Raw genomic sequence first — 9237 nt, 5'->3', positions numbered from 1 at the left:
ATGAAACTCAGACAATTTCTCATACGCTGGTCTGCAGCCACACTAAAACTTCTCACGCCTGTCACATCTGCAAATTATGAACAAGATTGTCTCCATGTGTTTTTTTGCATAGCGGACGACCCGGAACGGTACAAGAGCTGCCTCTTATTTACATGCAGTAGACTAGTCTGTAAACCGGACCAGACTAGCACATACTGCGATTTTTTTCATGCAGACCTGATTTTTGTGTGAAAAATAACCCATTAAGACTAGAATCACCCAAGTGTATAAAATAATCAGTCAGTGGCACTATTCTTTGTCACTTGTCATCTGTGTGCTGTTTTTCACTCAGCAGCTATTAAAGGGGTTGTCCAGTACTATTGATAATTGGCCAATGTATTCTTATGTTAAAAAGAAGTTTCTTTGTAATTACCTTGCGCTGCTGTTACTGCCTGTGAGTGGCGCTATCACTGGCCACTCACAGGCATCACGTGGCCCCCGGCTCTGACATCCGCTGATGTCACGTCAAGTTCCAGCTGCAGTTGGGCGTGACTTACTTCTGCGTTCCACAGTGGACGCTGGGCTGTGGGCTGGGTTACCCCGTGCGTCACACCCGTCATCTCTCCCTCTCCTCATTCTTTGGGAAAGCACGCAAGGTATTTACAAAGAAACTTCTTTTCAACATAAAAACACATTGGGGCATTATCAATAGTACTGGACACCCCTTTAATCCTTTACAGGACCGTTTACAATTTCCTATTACAGAATTACACTATCTGTAAAGATTCCATACTGTGACTCCCTATGGCATCCAAGTTTTTTCTCGCACCCATCCGATTTCGGAGTGAATTTGCAGCATGCTGTGTTTCTTTTTCTCAGATTCTGTCAGTGATAAGAATCGGTCATCAGCGCTGCCCCCATTGAATAACATTTGTCTGACTGCTATCCGATAAAAAATCAGAACGCACTCGTCTGATTTCTACGGTGGTGAGTGCGAGCCCAAACACATAGGCTAATAGTGGTCCGAGTACTGACTGCTGCACACATCAGTTTGTGAGAATGTTCCCCAAGGCCCCATTCCCACATAGCGTAAATGCTGCGGTTTTTTTATCCTTTTTTTTTCTGCTGCGTTTAACAGTACAAACAACGTGGATGAACCACATAAAGTATAACTCTGTGAAGTACTAACACTGCTGTAGGTATCTAAGTGGGGTAGTTTTCCAGTAAGCAGGCGGATTACTGAAAGGCTCATTCAGACAGATGGGACAATGGCAGAAACGTCAGTGAATATCCCCAACAAAGTACTTCTGCTAAACGCACAGAATCTGTAGCATCAGCTACACAGGACTGCAGACTGTAGGGAGAAACGCAGCTTTTATGCTGAGACACACTGTGATATAACTCCACACTGAGTCTGAACAGCACTGTGCAGCAGGAAGCCAAAAAGCATCATGTGCTGCGGAAAATCAGCCGACTCAGGAATCAGGGAGGCTCTGAGGGAACTACTTGTTATCTGTACCAGGGCGCCACATTACAGCGGAGGAAGGAAACAACTGGGATCAATCCGCCGCGATTTAAATGACTGTGATGAAGTTTGTGAGGGAGAAGTCAGACAGCGCGGACTGCGGAGACCTGGGGCCACCTCTGCTGGTGAGTAGGAGCCGTTATGGTACCTGTAGTGCGCAGAAGCCTGTGGTGGGTATTAGCCAGCTGTGCACTTACTGCTCTCTCCATGGCAAGCCGCACTGGTGTGAACATGCCTGTGCATGGGACGTCAGAGCAGGGCGCTGCTGGTGACCTGTCGTCCTGTGCTCTGTACATGGCATCTCTGTGCTCGGATAGAAGCGCCGTGCATGTATATGATGGCTCTTATGTTCCCAGGGTCGTATTTTTGTGTTTATAGTTGTGAGGTATGTGCAGTAGCGTTGTACTCCTCTGTATTATACGTCAGGCTATGTGCCCACGATGCAGAAAATTTCTGCAGCGTTTCTGCTTGTTCTTGGCAGTCCAAAACGCTTGTGGATTTTACACGCGGATTTGATTTGCTTTTTTCAAATGCATTGTGACCTCAAATCCCGGATTACCAAGCGTTTTGCAAGTGTTTGGCTATGTGCCCACGTTGCATTTATGAAGCAGAAAATTTCTGCTGCATAAATGCAAGTCCTCTCCCGGAAAAACGCATGCGGAATTCCGCACGCGTTTATCGCGCGTTTTTCGCGCGTTTATCACGCGTTTTCCACATGCGGAATTGCCTTGCGTTTTTTATGCATTGGACAAAGGCAATTCCGCTTGCGGAAACGCAAAATTAATTGACATGCTGTGGATTTTTGAACGCAGCATAAACGCTGCGGAAAAATCCGCAGCATGTGCATAGAACTTGCGGAATCCCATTGGGGACCATGGGGTGCGGGTTACCAAGCGTTTTACAAGCGTTTCCGCTGCGGAAATTCCGCATCAAAAACGCTTGAAAAACGCTACGTGGGCACACAGCCTTTACGCTGCGGAAATTCTGCATGAAAAACGCATAGTGGGCACACAACCTCAGTGTGAACGAGACCTGAATGTGAGGTGAGCCGTGTTCTGAATTATTATTTTTTTTGAGGGGTGGAATGAACATATAGTCAGCAGTACATGAATAGTTCTCATCTTTATTTCTGCACGGTTCACCATACGGTATAAGTGATTAGATGACTTTATTCTTCAGGGCGGTGCGATTACAGCAATACCAGATTATATTGTTGTTTTTTTTTTTTTTAATGTTTTGCTGCTATCACACAGTAAAAATGTCGTTTTTTTTGTGGCGAGCAAAGCAGTATAAGGGCTTAATTTTTTGCGCGACAAGTTGCAGTCTTTTGGTACCATTTTGGAGCACATAATGGGTTTTGATCACTTTTTATTCAGATTTTTCAGACACAGAACAAAAACCAGCAGTTCAGTGATTGTTTTTTCTTTTTTTTTTGCGCTGTTCATGGCGCAGTAAAATTGATAAGACCGTCGGTACGATTACAGCAATGCCAGATTTATATCCTTTTTTATGCTTGTTGCTTTTACTGACTAGAAACAATATTTTACATAAAATGAATTTGTTTTTGCATCACTAAATTCAGAGAGCTGTAACTTTTTTTACTTTTTTTTTTCTCAGAGCCAAATTAGGGCTTGTTTTTTGCTGGATGGTTTTGGCTTTTTTTTTTTTTTTACGGTTTTCACCTTATAGAATAAGTAACTTGCCAGTTTGATAGATCAGGTCGTTTTGGACGTGGCGATACCGATTGTGTAAATTTATTTATTTTTTTGTTTACCTTTTAGTTTTATCACAAACACTGCGTTTTTAGTGGTGAGACGGCTTTTCCTGATTTTTGTACACAGTCCCATTGTGGGACATGTATATTTTTTACTTAGCTCACTGGTCTCATACACTGCAGTACTCGTGTACTGCAGTGCATGAGACATGTCAGTGAGTCACTGACTGCCTGTGAGACCTTGCTTATAGCTGGCTCTCACAAGCCACCATACCCTGGCGTGAGATGACCGCAGGGTACGATGGCAACAATCGGCACCTGCGATTACAATCATGGGGGGGGGGGGGGGGGGGGGTTGAAACTGTCATATGGAGCCTTTTTAACCCCTCGCGATTGACAGCAGTATTTAAGGGGTTAATTGGCTCCAAAACTGGCCATGTACAGTTGTCACCCACAGTAAATTTTGGCTGTGGGTCGGCGCTATTAACTTATTCCTCAGCGCCATTAAAAAGCGTCGTTGAGGAATAAGCCACCTTAATGACCACCGTTAAAAGGCTGTTAAGGGGTTAAACCAGAAGACGCTTTTTTAAATATATTTTGTGTTCTGGGTTTGGTCCTAAAACACTGCAAAAAAAGTCACTGTGCACATACCCTTAGGCCAGTTTCACACGTCCGGATATTTCCAGTACCAGAAAAAACGGTACTAGAGATGTGTGTGTCACACGTGTGCCGCATCAGGATCACACGGACGGTGTCTGGGAATCAGCTCTACAGTTAGCGCTGTTAACAAGCGCCGGTGCTGAACGCTGCCCTCATCATTGGTGCTGATGGCAGCACCAGCAGGGACCATGATGAGAGTAGTGGTAGTGTGATCCCACAGTGTCCCTACCTGTAAAAATAGGAATAAAATCCATATACTCACCTCTCCTAGGTGTCCCCCGCTGTAATCCTTGTGACCGCTGTTGCAGAGGAGCCGGGGGGAATGAGCCGCTCCGGAGCTGCAGCTCAGGAGCGGTGTCCTGTCACTCACTGAGCGTGGCTCATTCCCCCCGACTCCTCTGCTGAGCGGTTGCATGGATTACAGCGGGGGACATCTAGGAGAGGCGAGTATAAGGATTTTATTATTTTATTCTTATTTTTACAGGTGGGGACACTGGGAGCAGACTACCACTACCCTCATCGTTGTCCCTGCTGGTGCTGATCGTAGTGCCGTGAGGGAACCATGATGAGGGCAGTGTTCAGCACCGGCACTTGGGAACAGCACTACCTGTAGCACTGATTCCCAGGTGCCGCTCTTTGTCACACTGATGACACACGGATGTCATCCGTGTGTGTTCAGCGTGAAGCACTTTTGCGGACCGTGTATCCGCAAAAAAACTGACATGTCAGCGTGTGGCGCACACTGACACACTGTCTGTGAAAATACACTGAGATGTGCACAGACCCATTCATTTGAATAGGTCTGCCTGTGTCAGTGTCTCCTCCAGTACATGTGGAAACTGTCACCACTTGTACCGGAGATACTGACGTGTGAAAGAGGCCTTAATGTGGTACAGCTGCTTCTCACAAAATTAGAATATCATCAAAAAGTTAATTTCAGTACAAAAAGTGAAGCTCTTATTATAGTCATTAAAAACAGAGTGATCTATTTCAAGTGTTTATTTCTGTTAATGTTGATGATTATGGCTTACAGCCAATGAAAACACAAAAGTCATTATCTCAGTAAATTACAATAATTAATAAAAAAACGCCTGCAAAGGCTTCCTACGTGTTTAAAAAGGTCCCTCAGTCTGCTTCATTAGGCTCCACAATCATGGGGAAGACTGCTGACTTGACAGGTGTCCAGAAGGCAGTCATTGACACACTCCATGGGAGTGGGTTGTAGCGAATATTCATGAGCTTTAATAGCGGGCACACTGACCGCAGAGCGGCAGCATGATCTGCGCTGTGGCTCCAATGTGCTGGCTATTAAGAGAAATGAATATTCATTGCTCTCCATGCCCATGGGTGTGGGGAGCAGGGAATATTCATTTTCTTTAGTAGCGGGCACAGCGCAGGCTGCAGCTGGCGGCTGCTGCCTCCTGTGCCCTGCTGATCCCCCGCTGCCGCTCCCCCACACCCACTACCATGCGGCCATACAATAATATAGTATTCGGACTATAAGACGCTCCCCCCACTTTCCTCCAAAATTTTGGAGGAAAAAAGTGCGTCTTATAGTCGGAAAAATACGGTATATAAAACGGGCTGTTTACAAATGAAGCCTCCGAAGGAATGAACATGTTACTTTTTTTAGCAGCTTCAAGGTTCCCAAACCCAAAGTGATTAACCCTAGAACGCATACCTGGGGCCTCGCAGGCCCACCCTGTTAATTGTTTTCTATTTTCTGCAAGATTACTTTAGTTAGAATTTTGAAACTCTAGGTATTCCTCAGGTATATAGTTGTTTGTCATTTCCAGTTGTTCATTTATTTTTATGTTACAGGCATTTTCGGTATAACAACTTATTTGAAAATACCCATTTTTATGGTCATGCGTTCTAGGGTTAAAAGAAGAGGCAAAAGACACAACATATGCACAATAGTGGCTTTTTGTATTGCTGTGCATTATGTTCAGCTTTTTCAGGCCGTATCCGTCAAAAAAAAAAAAAAAAAAGATGTTGTGCGCCCATTTAGGAAACAAACTTTGGGAGATTCCCCACCTCCCAAAGAAGGAGCATTTCCTGAAGCTGTTTCCAATAAAAAAAATTGTATTTTTTGATCTCCATGAGAAGGAAAACTTTGTGTGCACATAGCCTTATTGTGACAAGTCAGGCTCCACCAGAGGATTCCCTGGCACAGTAACCAGTCACACCATGCTTGTGAACTAGAGATAAAGTGACTATCAGGGTTGCTTCACGCGAGCGTATAAAAAATTATTCAGAGTTTCATCCAGAAAAGTAACTATATATTTTTTTCTCACGTGCCCATCCATATGCAATATTATGTATTTATTTTATACAGCAACAGCACGGTGGCTCAGTGGTTAGTATTGTTGCTTTGCAGCATTGGGGTCCTGGGTTCAAAGCCCACCAAGGGCAACATCTGCAAGGAGTTTGTATGTTCTCCCCATGTTTGTGTGGCTTTCCTCTCACACTCCAAAGACACATACTGATAGGGAATTTAGATTGTGAGCCCCAATGGGGACAGTGCCGATATTATCTGTAAAGTGCAGTAGAATTAATGGCGCTATACTGTATAAATGAATAAAATAGTCTTGTAAAAGGGCCATTTAGCGTTTTCTATGTTACAGAACGTCAATGTATCCATTAAAATTGAATGCTATACAGTGGCTCCCACATGGCAGTGTTTGTGTGTGTGTTTTTTTTTTTTTTTTTTTCTCAAAAAAAAAAAAAAGGGGTCATGTATTTGAGTCTAAGGCCATGGCCCCACTATCAGTATTTGGTCAGTATTTATTCTCAGGCGTGGGAGCCAAAACCAGGAGTGGGTGATAAATGCAGAATTGGTGACTTGTTTCTATTATACCTTTTCTCTGATTGTTCCTCACCTGGTTTTGGCTCCATCAATCAGAGAAAAGGTATAATAGAAACAAGTCACCAATTCTGCATTTATCACCCACTCCTGGTTTTGGCTCCCACGCCTGAGAATAAATACTGACCACATACTGCTAGTGGGGTCGTGGCCTAAGGCCGGAGTCACACGGCCGTCGATTCTCTCATGCAAAAGAAGTGGGCAGACTATGCTAATGACTGTCAGTTTGAGCTGAGTGTCATCTTAGTGTGGTCCGATTTTCTCGCTTGAGAGAATCTTATCCCAGGTGTAGAAACGACAGAGAACTTAATTTCTCCATTGTTTCTATCCTTGGATGTCATCCGAGCGCAGTCTGATGTGTCACACGCACCCATAGACTTGTATGGGTGCTCATGATCCAATCCGACTGCACTCACATAATATTTGTTAAATTTGCCTCATCTTGAAACAAACTTCCACTGTCTGCAACTAGTTTTTGCATCACTCCTACAGGAGTGATTTTTTTTTTGAGTAAAAAGTTGCAGTTGTTAAATTTATCCTAAAACATGGGTGAGGATCCTCATGCCCACGTAATTTTCTCTGGCCCCTTGATAGATTCCCGGGGACCGTAGTGTTTGGGCCGGCGGCCCAGTTTTGCTGGCCCTTTAATTTCTTCTTGCACTATGAGCATGCAGCGTTCACTACTGAACACTGCACGCAATGCAATGAAAGCTTGCGTCCTGTCGCTGGCCAGCGTCTCTACGCTCCCGACCCTGTGATGAAACCAGCAGACTAGTGTCTCCTTTGATGTGCATGCACCAGCCCCACTGTCTGCTCTCTGATGTACTGTGTATATACTGCGGACCTCTCACTGAGTTCTATACATAGTCGGACTGGGGTGTCTGTGGCCCACCCTACAGCTATATGCAAATACCCTTTAGCTGTTATCCCTGCTATGGTAGAGCATCGACTGTAAAACATAGGCGGCTCCTGCTCATCTGTGCGCCACTATAACTGGGATGTACAATTACTGTATGGCATTAAAGGGTTCTTTGATGAAAAAAGTTATCACCGATCCACAGGTTAGATAGGTGATAACTTATTGATCGGTGGAATCCAACCATTGGAAACCCCACTGATCGGAACAACGGGGAACGTTTATCCCTGACAGGGCACTTTTATCCCCATTTTAAAGTGGAGCGGCAGGTGGGATGTCTGACCGCAGCTCCATGCATCCGCTTTGGGGGTTTCCAGAAAAAGCCAAGTGCAGCCACTTAGGGAATGAATGGATCAGTGGTCAAGTTGCACATGCCGCTCCATACTAATGGGGATAAAAGTTGCACATTCTGCAGATTGGTGCAGGTCCCAGCAGTCGGACCCCCACCAATAAATAACTTATCACTTTTATATTTATTTTACATCCGTATTTGTAAGCCAAAATCAGGAATGGAACAATCAGAGGAAAACTGTAATAGAAACACGTCACCACTTTTGTATTTTTCACCCACTCCTGGTTTTGGCTTACTAATACTGGTGCAAAATCCTGACCAAATACTGAACATGTTAACATGGCCTTAGGGTAGGTGATAACTTGTTTTCACCATAGAACCCCTGTAAGTGCATATTTGCTACTGTGTAATAGCTTCAGGACAGGAAGGAGTTCTCTATTGGAAATCAAGAATTTTCGCCTTATTGATATCAGAGAACAAATGACCTCCATACTCAACACAATCCACTATACCAAGACTAGTAATACCACATACAAGGAACAAATACTGCCACACCATGACCAGATCATACACTGCTCAAAAAAAGAAAGGGAACACTTAAACAGAATATAACTCCAAGTAAATCAAACTTCTGTGAAATCAAACTGTCCACTTAGGAAGCAACACTGATTGACAATCAATTTCACATGATGTTGTCCAAATGTAATAGACAATAGATGGAAATTATTGGCAATTATCAAGACACCCTCAATAAAGTAGTGGTTCTGCAGGTGGGGACCACAGACCACATCTCAGTACCAATGCTTTCTGGGCTGATGTTTTGGTCACTTTTGAATGTTGGTTGTGCTTTCACACTCGTGGTAGCATGAGACAGACTCTACAACCCACAGAAGTTGCTCAGGTAGTGCAGCTCATCCAGGATGGCACATCAATGCGAGCTGTGGCGAGAAGGTTTGCTGTGTCGGTCAGCATAGTGTCCAGAGGCTGGAGGCGCTACCAGGAGACAGGCCAGTACACCAGGAGACGTGGAGGGGGCCGTAGGAGGGCAACAACCCAGCAGCAGGACTGCTACCTCTGCCTTTGTGCAAGGAGGAACAGGAGGAGCACTGCCAGAGCCCTGCAAAATCACCTCCAGCAGGCCACAAATGTGCATGTGTCTGCACAAACGGATAGAAACCGACTCCATGAGGGTGGTATGATGGGCTGACGTCCACAGATGGGGGTTGTGCTCACAGCCCAACACCGTGTAGGACGCTTGGCATTTGCCACAGAACACCAGGATTGG

General features: G+C 44.7%; 1 protein-coding gene across 1 annotated transcript in view; it reads left to right on the top strand.

The window, feature by feature from the left end:
• The first annotated feature begins 1477 nt into the window (after positions 1 to 1477).
• The window catches only part of HVCN1 (hydrogen voltage gated channel 1), a 61783-nt gene continuing 54023 nt past the window's right edge, over positions 1478 to 9237 (top strand). Inside the window, exon 1 of the mRNA XM_073676315.1 lies at positions 1478 to 1629. The gene's annotated coding sequence lies outside the window, so the exon portion shown is untranslated. The remainder of the gene's footprint in view (positions 1630 to 9237) is intronic.

Source organism: Phyllobates terribilis, unplaced genomic scaffold (assembly GCF_046119375.1).
Source record: "Phyllobates terribilis strain yellow unplaced genomic scaffold, ASM4611937v1 Scaffold_1__5_contigs__length_1240528914, whole genome shotgun sequence".
Lineage (NCBI taxonomy): Eukaryota > Metazoa > Chordata > Amphibia > Anura > Dendrobatidae > Phyllobates > Phyllobates terribilis.
Note: the sequence above shows the minus strand (reverse complement) of the source record. Positions and strands in the feature narration are given on the sequence as shown.